Raw genomic sequence first — 12,494 nt, 5'->3', positions numbered from 1 at the left:
TTTTAAACTCTTTCAATCTTAATTAACTATCCCATCTTCCTCTCAGGTTTATTCACATGAGCGTATATCGGCTGCACTTTCACGCCCGGCCGATATATGCTGCCCATCTGATGCATTGGTTTTCAATGCATCAGTTCAGATGGGAGTATTTCCACGGCGTAAAAGCGCCGGGCTGGACAAGATAGCGCATACGATCACATGTTGGCCGGGCACTTTTATGTCGGCCAGGAAAGATAGTTCAGGAACTATCCTCCTGGTCGGAATACAGCGGCAGCTCCCATAGATTCCTATGGGAGCCAATGGTAGCTGCCGAAGAAGGGAGGTGGGAGGGAGTTTAGCAATGTGTATGCTAAACTCCCACCCTCTTCTTTCTGCACCTTTCCGGCTGTTTGCAATGGGAGGGGGTGGGAGCTAGATGCTAAGCTCCCGCCCCTCCCATTGCTGGCAGACAACAAGGGGCGGAGAGGGGACGGGAGCTTAGCACACTAGCTCCTGCCCCATCCCGCCCCCTTGCCAAGAACCGATGAAGAAGCGGAAAGGGGGAGGCAACTTATAGCTAAACTGTCGCCCGACAGCAATCTGGGCTCGATGTATATGCACTGGACCCAGTCCATCTGAACATTCTGCCATTTGTGCGCTTGTTCATGTGATTTTTGACTCAATTCACAGAGCTTGTCAAGGAGAAGGAGGTTAAAGGGAATGTGTCATCTGAAAATAACCAAGTATATAAATCACATTTTTGTGTTAAATATAATTTTTTACAAATTATTGGTGATTGTTTTTTAAAACTTCCGGTCACAATCAATTTTTTTTTTTTAATGATAAAATCCTACCTTTTTCACACCGACCATAGAGCCTAATAATAGGCTGAAACTTCCTGTTCTTGTAGATAAAGCTTTAGAGTAGTCATCTCACTAACATCACAGGCGGGATTACACAGAAAGCTATAGGCCCATTTACACGCAACAATTGTCGTTTGAACAAACAAACGGCAACAACCTTTTTGCTTTCAGATTCTGAAAGTTTACACGTAAAGATAATCATTTAAAATCGTCGCCCTTTACTTCACTAGCTATGTAAACACTGTATATGTTGTTTGCTAATGTGGGCGTGTGTATATACGAAGAATCTCTAGGCAGGAGGTTTTTAATTAGTGCAAAGAAAAGCCATTGTCTACTGAGGCATGAGTCATTGTGCTTAGCTGGGTAAAGTATCACCTCTCCCCTCAAGTCGTTTGAAAGACTGAACCACTGAACGAATGCCATTTAAGCTTAACAACTAGCGTACGAACTGACGACTATTTTCATGCAGGCTGAAACTCAGCGATAAACGACAAGTGAATGAATAGTGCATGATGGCTACGCATTTACATGTAAATATTATCGCGCACTTTCGCTCATTTGAGCAAAGTTTGAGTGATAAACGTTGCGTAACACTTATATCTAGATAACACAGGATCCACCATTAACAATAGGTGATCAGCTGTGACCATCTACTCCCCTCCCTGCAAAATGACCTCTGTACAAGTGACGGAACATGTCTAGAACAATCTCCTATACAAGTCAATGGGTCCACTCCCCTCCTGTCTATTGTGTGAATGGCCCACGAAGCTGCTGTAAAGCATATCTTCTAAATGCTGCTTAATGTAGCTCAGGGAAGATGGCAGCCTACATAATCATACATATAAAACACAATAAAAAGTTCTACACTCAGAAAATAAAAACAGATTTGAAAAATGTAACATGTTTCTATCTGGTTTCAATTAATCCAAAAACAATTTGGGGATATAGGTTCTTTAAGAGTGCATATAAGGTGAAGTAGCACTCACATAATGTAGTCACAAGACACTTTTGTCCATAGTTCCCCCACACTTGTGCATTTTGTAAACCTGCAGGCCCTTGACTTATGATTACATGACTTTTTACTCTGAGTGCAGTGTTCACATGTGAATGCCCCTCCACTTAGGGTCACATCAGTGTTGGAGGTTCTGTTTGGTTCTGTCACGGAATTCTGTTAAAAAACAAGATGAAATAGCGCAGCATTCTGTAAAACGGAACCCAAACAGACTCCATTATAGTCAATGGGGTCTGTTCTGCGCTGCTTAGTTCCATCACATAACAATTACCTTCAGGCATCCTGCTCTGTTAGGAAACAGGAAAACGGAAGCCAAAAGTGGCGATGTGAACGAGCCCTTACAGAAATACACACAGGTATGTGAAACTATTTCACATTCTTTCTGATTAGAGATGAGTGAGCATACTCGCTAAGGGCAATTGCTCGTGCGAGCATTGCCCTTAGCGAGTACCTGGCCGCTCGAGAGAAAAGGTTCGGGTGCCGGCGCGGGGGAACGGTGAGTTGCGGCAGTCAGCAGGGGGAAGCGAGGGGAGAGAGTAGGAGAGAAATCTCCCCTCCGTTCCTCCCCGCTCTCCCCCGCAGCTCCCTGCCCGCCGCTGGCACCCGAACCTTTTCTCCCGAGCGGGCAGATACTCGCTAAGGGCAATGCTCGCTCGAGGAATTGCCCTTAGCGAGTATGCTCGCTCATCACTATTTCTGATCTTTCGGCGTTTTCTTATAAATGTAACTAATTGTCCCTAAAATAACAGAGAATGTCACATCGTAATAGTACTTGCTATTATAGGGCTTAATTTCTAGGAAAATATTACAGATAAGAAGCAATGTGAGTCAAAGTCATTGCACGTTGATTGGGTCTCATAGAATGACATCATGGCTACACTTTGAGCATGTATGACCTAAAAGTTCGAGACGGTCAATTGGGCAGTTCATCCTATAATGCAAATGTGTTCCAAGATATGCCAGCTACACTACCGCAGTCACATCGGGCGTCATATACTTTCCATTTGATACATTTATTCTGTGATTAGCCATCTATAAATACATTTTCAGCATTTTTTGCTTCATTCCCTGACCCTCTCCCCCATAATGTTCTGTCCTTTCACTTTCCACATCTGTTATCTCTCTGCCTTTTCTGGGTCTGCCTTGCTGCATCTTCCTCTCTCTAACACCATATTTTTCCTAGCTAGTGTATATTTAAGAAGCAATTTCTTGGAGACTCATTTTTTTGTAATGTAGTCTGGGAGAAAATAACTTCTGCAGTATCCTGCATTCAACTGATTACTACCAATCACAAATCATCGGAGTGCAGCTCTACCTGATAGCACAAAGACAACTGGTTTAGCAGGTTTTTAACCCCGTGTTTCCCAAAGCAGAAGGATAATACACAGAATTACCAGATCTGTATTTTTGGGGTAGCCTTTTGAAATGTATCCTCTATAGATGGCACAGATGTTGCATGTTTGTATCAGTTCAGCATACAGCTAAAATAAACTACAACCCAAACAGGCAGCAAATATACATGACACAATCTTTAGTGCATAAACAATGTGGAAGAATGTCATTTTTTACATTTGCAGTAGATATTACTTCTTTGTCCTCTTTTTAGGCCTCATGCGCACAGGCGGATTTGCATTGCGGAATCTGGAGCGGACGTCCGCCTCCGGATTCCGCAGCAAATACCGCCCATAGCATGCTATGGAAAAGTGATTATTTGTGCACACGAGTGAAAACCAATTGCAGTTTACACTCATGGAGGAAAAATCGCAGCATGCTCCATTTTTGCGCGGATGGCTTTAATGGAAGCTGTCCAATTTGTGGCCCTTCTGCAATTGACATTGCAGAAAGGTTGCGGATTCCGCATCATCTCTATTGTGCATTTTCGACGGGGAGCCATGCGGACCATCTGCAGTACAGATCGAGGAAAAGAAAAGCAGTGTACACGAGGACGCGGCTGCGGGGTTCCACATGCGGAATCCAACCCGCCTGTGTGCACGCAGCCTAAGAGTCTTTGAGTCGGAAGCTGCTAGTTGTGTTTGAGTACAGTAGCCCCCCCTTACCTAGCGAGTCCTTGTGCAGCTGCACAGGTTGTACATATCGTATATCTGCCCATGGGTATTATAGGTAATTCTGTGTAAATGAGTTGTCCCACCATTAAGTATTCATTTATTCCTTTTAGATCATCTAAAATGTAACAACTTTTCAATAGCATTTGTTCGAACGGAACGCTCCTGTGCATAGATTATGTAGTTGTTATGGCTCCCCCTGGTGTTCTTATGACTACTTTTAAGAACTTTCACCTAATGTGTCCAGCTGGTGAAAATAAGCTGCTTCTTGTGCACTGATTCTGGCTGGCTTGTACAATATCAGCGATCATTCCACTTCACCTTGTCCAAGAGGATCCGGGTGGTCTGAGTGAGCTGTGAGCAGTGTGCCCACCAACGCTGGAAGCGTTAGGCGGATGTTCTGGGAGGAAACGAAAGGAACAGCAAGGAACGCCAAAATTGCTGTTCACTCTGGAACTGATGGAGTTAAAAATTCCAAACTCTGCAGACAGGTAGCGCTGTTATTGGACTTGTTAATCAGCAACTGTTTCCTTTCCAAAGGATGCAGCTTAGAGGGAACACTGGTCATACGGGGTCATCTCTTCACATACAGGTGAAGAGATGACCCCCTTTTTATTCACTTCATCAGTTTTTGATTGCTGCTTAGTTTTTAATGCTATTTTGTTCTTTTTTTTGCTATTGTTTGGACCCTTGGTCAAAGTCCGAAGACATGTTCACAGACAACAAAGATACAGTGCTGCTTTATGGAAAATTGTCGGCAGAAGAAGACCAAATGGTCCATCTAATCTGCTTTCAGACTTGGACTAAGAGCAGCCCTGGCACATAAACCCCACCATCTCACATCTGATGCCCCCTCCCTCTCCCATATTGCTGAAAATAACAATGTGCAATGCTTTCTGCTACAAATTTTGCTTTATTTGGTCATCTCTCTTGCTGCTCCACTGAATATGTAAACCACACCATCAATACATAGAAATAAAAATAGGACATAGAAACCTCTAATCATGTGGTCTAGACAGGCATACACGTTGTACACTACCACTATACAAGCATCGATATAAGCAATACTACCATACAATTACCATATGTTAGTCAGATACCAGGGCTACATAGACAGTCTGCAGATCAGACTTGTATTACCCATGGGATAACAACTCTGGAGAAACATTACTTAGAATTGTGCAGTTTTTAAGATTTTCCTTCTGGAAAGAATGAATACATTGATGACTGATAGTTACCATTCTCCTTGTCAACGGTACAGGTCCGTACACAGTCTGATAGTGTCCAATCCTGACATTAGACTATGTAGGAATGCACAAAAAGTCTCCATGTAAGCCAGGCCATAAGAAATATATTTCCAGGAAGAATACCAGAGGAACCTCACAATACAAGTTAACATGCTCCATGACTGTTTTCTCATAAGAAATACAAGTGCTGTAGTTACTATAACAGACATGGCAGGGGAGGTGACAGATTCATAATATAGCCAGTGATTCACTAGTGACATTATCTTTGATTCTGGATATTTTTTCTTGTTTTTCTCCATGTGTTGTAGACCGCCAAGGTAACTTTTCCTGATGACTGCAGAGTTTCCTACCAAGATATCGTTGGTTCGTTACTCCTGCAGCCATCCCCAGCTTCTTACTACAGATTTCTCCATTGCCTGTCAGACTATGCAGCTCTCTACATAGCATAGCCCCACACCTCCCATCTGCTGCTCAGTATGGGCTTTAAGCACCGGAGGCAGGGGAAGGAGTCGGGCTATGCTATGCACCAAGTTGCATGGCCCGACAGGCAATGAAGAAGCATTATAATAATAATCTTTATTTGTATAGCGCCAACATATTCCGCAGCGCCTACATAGACAGGGGGAATACAGAAAGACAAAAGTACAAAAATTACAGAACCACGGTTACATAGTAATCAGTTGATGGAAACAATAGGGGTGAGGGTCCTGCTCCAACAAGCTTACATACTACAAATAATAGGGTGATACAGAAGGTGAAGGGGCTGGAGATGTGCACGGTATGGCGAGGTGGAGAGTGAGGGATGCTATACACATAGACAATGGTCAGACATTCAGCCGTGTGATGGCAGGATTGGTATGACTGCAGGGGCAGTTGATGGTGGCTAGCAGGGATTGCAGTCAGTAGGTCAGGGAGTATATTGTCAGCAGAGGGGTTTGGTTTAATGTGGTAAGCCTCCCTGAAGAGGTATGTTTTTAGAGCATGCATGAAGTTTTGTGAGTCCTGGATTGCCCAGATAGCCTTTGGTAGTACATTCCAGAGGACCGATGCTGCTCTGGAGAAGTCTTGGAGGCAGGAATGAGAGGTTGAAATTAAAGGGGCGCTCAGTCTGATTTCGTTAGCAGAGTGGAGAGTCCGGGCTGGGTGATGAATTGAGATGAAGGAGGCAATGTAGGGTGGCACTGCACTGTAGAGAGCTTTATGGATGAAGGTAGCGAGTTTAAATTGAATACTGTATTTAACGAGCAGCCAGAGCAGTGACCGGCACAGGGCAGAGGCGTCCGAGTAGCGGCTGGACAGGAAGATGAGCCTGACTGCCGCATTCAGGATAGATTGGAGAGGGCAGAGTCTGGAGCAGGGGAGGCCGATCAGCAATGAGTTGCAATAATTAAGGCGGGAGTGGATGAGGGTAACAGTGAGTGTTTTTAGAGTGTCTACGGTGAGAAAAGAGCGGATTCTTGCGATATTCTTGAGGTGCAGCTGACATGTTCGGGCCAGAGATTGGCTGTAGGGGTTAAAGGAGAGATCAGCGTTGAATATGACCCCAGGGCAGCGGGCATGCTGTCTGGGAGTTATGGTGGCACCACTCACTTAGATGAAGATGTCAGGATGAGGTCAGTAAGTAGAGGGTGGAAACACCAGTAGGTCCGTTTTAGAGAGGTTTAGTTTTAGGTAGAGAGACGACATAGTGTTAGAGACAGCGGACAGACAGTCGGTGATGTTTTGGAGGAAAGGTGCAGAGATGTCATGGGAAGAGGTGTATAGCTGGGTGTCGTCAGCGTAGAGGTGGTGTTGGAAGCCAAATCTCCTGATTTGGCTGAAGGAACGTTCAGATAGGTAGGAGGAGAACCAGGAGAGAGCAGTGTCCTTTAGGCCTATGGAACAAAGCATACTGAGTAGGAGTTCGTCGTCAACAGTGTCAAATGCTGCGCAGAGGTCGAGGAGGATCAGTAGGGAGTAATTGCCCCTCGATTTGGCTGTCGGGAGGTTGTTTGACACCTTTGTAAGGGCAGTTTCTGTCGAGTGTAGGGGTCGAAAGCCAGACTGTACAGGGTTGAGAAGAGAGTTCTCTGATAGGTAGCTTACAAGGCAGGAGTAAACCAGGTGTTCATATAGTTTGGAGATGAAGGGGAGATTAGAAATGGGTCGGTAGTTGGCAGCATCAGTCGCATCAAGAGTCGGCTTCTTTAGCAGTGGGGATATGATGGCATGTTTGAAAGAAGAGGTAAAGATGCCAGAGGTCAGAGAGAGGTTGAATATACTGGTGAGATGGGGGATAGCCACTGGGGAGAGGGACCGGAGGAGGTGTGAGGGGAGGGGGTCGCTAGCGCAGGTGGTGGGGCGAGCAGAGGAAAGCAATTTGGAGACTTCTTCCTCTGTTGTTGGTCTGAGTACAGACAGTGAGCAAGAGCTAGATGCAGTATTGATGAGACTAGGGTCAGGGCTAGTCTGAGATTGGGAAGTTATTTCCTGATGGATGTCATCAATTTTCTTTTTGAAGTAAGCAGCCAGCTCTTCAGCACTGAGATCCATCACCAAAGGGCTGCAGTTTAGGGCTGAGAAGAAAGTGAAAAGTATCAAAGAGCCGTTTAGGGCTGTGCGATAGTGAGTAGACGAGAGAGGTGAAATAAACTTGTTTGGCATGGTGGAGGGGGAGGTTGTAGGTTCTGAGCATGAATTTGTAGTGGAGAAAGTCTACGGACGTTTGCGACTTTCTCCACAGCCGTTCAGCACTTCTCGAGCACCGCCAGATAAAACGTGTTTGAGGCGTGAGCCAGGGTTGCCGAGGTCTGCATCAGATGGTTTTGGTCATGGGGAGGTGCTGTTTCATCCAGGGCACATTTGAGAGCGGTGTTGTAGTGTGTGGCAGCCAGGTTGGGGCAGGAGAGGAGAGAGATAAGAGATAATAAGACAGTGCAGCAGGGGAGGCCGTGTCAGACTGTTGTATCCACGTTTCTGTGAGAGCTAGCAGATTTAGAGATTTAGCAGTAAAAAAGTCGTGGATGGTGGGGAGTTTATTACATGCTGACTGGCAGTTCCAGGGGTCACATTTAAAGGAGTCAGGGGAGTGTATGCATGGGCTAGCGGCTGGGCTTGAGGGTTGTCTTAGTGAGTTAGGTAGGGGGTAATAGTTTGGAGCAGGGGAGTGTGGGCCAGGATTGGGGGAGATATCCCCAGGTGCTAGTAGCAGCAAGATAGCGAGGGTTAGCAGATGGTTAGGCGGTTTATGAGGGCGACTGCTATGTTTGTTAGTGGCGTTAGGGGGTTTAAGGCTACGTAAGAAAGTAAAGAATGCATGAGAGCTTTGCATGGGTGAGGATAGGAGAGAGGGGCTGATGTGAATAGAATGCCCCAGAGGTGGACATTTGAAAGAGGTTCTGAAACTGACAGCAAGCATGAGAACAGAGGTGACAGCATCAGTGATAGCTTTGAAGTGTAAGGCATTTAGGCAGAGTTTGTGGCCTACCTGTTTCCTACCTTGTCGAACTGCCATGGTCAAACTGCATAACATACTTGATATAGCTCATACTCACGTGGCTATCATGCTTACACTGATTTTATAATGAAAGTTAAGGTGCAACTAGGAATCAGCTGAGAGTGGCTAATCAAGTTCCAATTGACTAGGCAGCTGACTTTAGCAAACCTACTGACCTAAAGGTTGAGGGTGAGAGTTCATTGCTCTCCTTAGATGAGGCAAGCATCTTAGCAAGGATGGGTGAAAGATGCTATTTGGGGGAGGTGGATGGCAGAAATGACTAGAAGTAAAGTTTCATTCAGCCAGTAAAACATACCAATGCAGGCAGATAAAATGCAATATACACAAGTCACAGCAAAGTCAGCACGGATGGTTTGAGCAGAGGGGAATAGCAGAGAGGGGGGGGGGGGGGGGACTATTACTTTCAGGGGGAACCACTACTACTTGTTTAGGTGGGCAGGCGAGAACCACTATTACTTTGATAAGGGAGGCCACTATTACTTGAGCGAGGTGACATTACTTTGATGAAGGGGTATCTGGGAGGGCCATTATTTCTTGAATAGGGGGACCACTATTACTTTGTTGAGGGTGCACAAAAGGAACCACAAATACTTTGTCAGGGCACGGAGAGACCTGAATTACCTTGTGAGAACAGAGGGAGTATTATTACTTTTTTCAGAGGCACAAAACAGACATTATGACCTAGTGGGGGGCACAAAGGGAAATTAATATATAAGACACAGGGGAGCACATTATTAATTAAGGTGTAAAGGAGGTATTTCTTCGGGTGGGCACTTTTAGAGAATTATATGGGGACACTATTACTTTGTGGGCCACAAAAGGTGGTACTACCGCTGTACTGTACAGGGGAATTATTACTATGAGATTATGGGGGGAATTGAATGCAGTGGGCAGTATGGAGAGAATGTACAAAAACAAAGCATGGCTGAAAGAAGTCTTAATGGCGGTTTTGACCTGGGTAGATAAGAAACTGGAAAGTGGACAGCTGCAGTCAAAGAAGACATCACTGGAGGTAACTACAATCACTATCACTATGTAGAACTGATATCTTTTATTTGCTGTCTGCAATTTTTAGAAGTATTCTAGAACTGAGCCACTGTATCTAAGCTTGCTGTGCCATGTTATAAAAGTTGTCATATATATGCATATAGAGTTTGGGGTTTTTTTTGGGGGGGGGAGGGGTGAGGGGTAGACAAAACACATGTCTTGGGACTCATGCCGCTAATCTCTTCACACTAGGGCAACACCCTTAGCTGCTAGTGCTGCATTAATGGGATCACTTAAGAGACTCAGTGATGCAACCATGTTCTGGGCAGGCCATGACCAGCAACTATGAAAAGTAGTTGTAGAGGAGGGTTGGCCCAAGCTAAACGTTTGTATCAGAGCCCTTGAGTCTTTAGCCCCTGGGTGGAAAGAAACTCAGTTACACAACAGTAAATAAGGGGTTTACTAAACTCTTCTCCATATAATTTATATTGAAACCTCTGTGAGAGAACCCCACAGTCTACAGTTAATTGTGCACCATACCTGCATTTCAAGTAAGCACCACACTAATATAGCAACATGGAGAGGTAGATTTTGTAAAAAAGTTGGGCATTGGACTTTTAGTAAAATCAGCCAATTTACAATACAATTCATGGTACATTCTCTATATTGTATGTACACATACAATGCCATAGAAATGCATTAACCCCAATAAAGGGAATGCAGAGGGAGATTCAGACCTCAGAGCAGATTCATACCTATTCTCCATGCTTTTGGGTTCATCTGAGTGCTGCCACGAGGTGGGTCCTAATGCCGGCAGCGTCAAGACATTGTGTGGGCTGCTACATATAACTTACGGTTGCTGGACAGCATCAAGTCCCTGTGCAGGAGCTCTTAAAGCAGAAGAAGAAGGGGTTCCTAAGGTCTGGAGGGTAAGTATCATCGTCTGTCATCCATTGGACAAAGCAAATAACAGCTATCATGCATTAAAAAACCTACTTAACAAACCGTATCACCCCTGGCAGGCGACCCACACGGTAAGCAGGTTACCAGCCTGGGTCTGGATGTAGTAATGGAATCATGTATGCCTATGCACAAGTAAACAGTCTTGATCAGACCAAGGCTAGTCATGTTGTCTAGCCATACCTTTTTTTTAGCTGCCCTTACAGATATCCAAATGCAGAGGGCACTTCCTTAGGGCTCGTTCACATCAGTGTTAGGAGATTCCCTTTTTCTGCTCCATTCAGGGACCAGGAAAACGGCAAACCATGGCCAAATGGTTCTGTCTTATGACGGAACTAAATGGCAATCCATTGACTAAAATGGGGGTCCATTCGATTTCTGTCCAGGAGTCTGGAATTTTGCTGGAATTAAGATGAAATAACGCTGCTTGCCGCTATTTTGTCCTCTATTCTAGCAGAAATCAGCGACAGAGGTTCCAAACCTTTGACGCTGATGTGAACAGACCCTTAGTGAGTCTATTACACATTAATTCACTGCTGAATTGATTCGCCTAGTTGCACCCCCTGCGGGACTTAGGAGCCAGGTGCTTGCAGAGGAGAAGTAGGATTTTTAAACTTCAAAGCACAGTGAAGTAAAGCACAGAGAGGGAAGCAAAAGAGCCGGGTTCCTGAGGGCTCCGCACAAAACGTCCTGATGTTGGCAGCATCAAGACAGTGTATGCCCAATTGGCCCAGGACAAGGAAAATGTAAGAAATAAGTGATGGAATTTAAGAGGGACAGGATGGACAGTCCACGGTGTGATCAAGATTGGCCACTGGGAATCTGCTGGTTAGTGTCTGCCCTTATATTATTTCCCTGTTATTTCTCACTTAGTGTAGATAAGGTATATGCTTCTCCCAGACATGCTTAACTTCGCGGGCTGTTGGTTTTCCAACCACATCTACTGGAAGTTTGTTCCAAGCATTTACTATTCTTTCAGCAAACTAATACTTTCTGACATTGCTTCTGATTTTTCCTCAACTAATCTCAGATTATGCCCTCTTGTTCTTGTGCTCAATTTCCTAATAAAACACCCTGCAAACTTCTTTAAACCTTTAACATACAGTATATAACGGTTTCAGCCATGTTGTCCCCTCTCCCTTCTTTCCTTGAGGCTTAACAAATTAAGTTACATGCTTATGACCTTCCACCATTTTTGTAGGCTGAGTTCTGTCTTAACGTCTTTTTCTAGGTGAGGTCTCCAGTATTCCACATGTGGTCTCACTAGAGCCCTATATAGTGGGGACTATGCAGCCAAGCATCCTACTTACTTTCCAGACTGCCTAGCTGCATTGGTGACTCACTATAAAGTTGTCAGAAATCCAAACCCCATAACTCTTCTGAAGTCCTGGATAATACAGAACTGCCAATACAATACTCAAACTAAGGATTTCTTCTCCCGGGGTGCGATAGATAGATTAGATTAGATAAAATAAGGGGGTATAAAATAGAGAGTCAATAATAGCAGAATAAATGCAACTGCACCATATTTCTGTGTATGAAACTCTTAAGAAACCTTGATTTGATGATTATCGGTTCAGTCGCATCCGACCTTCGGTCACTCCATGGATCAATGTTCTCCATGTATTTCTGTCTTTCACCGCTTCTTTCAGTTCGGTGATTGACATGTTCGTGGCGGCCTTGATTGTATTTAGCCATCTTGTTCTTTGTCGTCCAGATTTTCTCTTTCCACTGACCTTGCGAAGCATCAGTACTGTTTCCAGTGAGTTGGCGCGCATCACATGTCCAAAAAAAGAGAGTCGCTCCTCCAGCACCAGAGTTCAAACACATCAATTTTCCTTCTGTCTGTTTTTCTGAGCGTCCAACTTTCACAACCCTACGTCGTTA

Source organism: Eleutherodactylus coqui, chromosome 5 (genome assembly GCF_035609145.1).
Source record: "Eleutherodactylus coqui strain aEleCoq1 chromosome 5, aEleCoq1.hap1, whole genome shotgun sequence".
NCBI lineage: Eukaryota > Metazoa > Chordata > Amphibia > Anura > Eleutherodactylidae > Eleutherodactylus > Eleutherodactylus coqui.
This window is presented reverse-complemented; position numbering follows the sequence as displayed.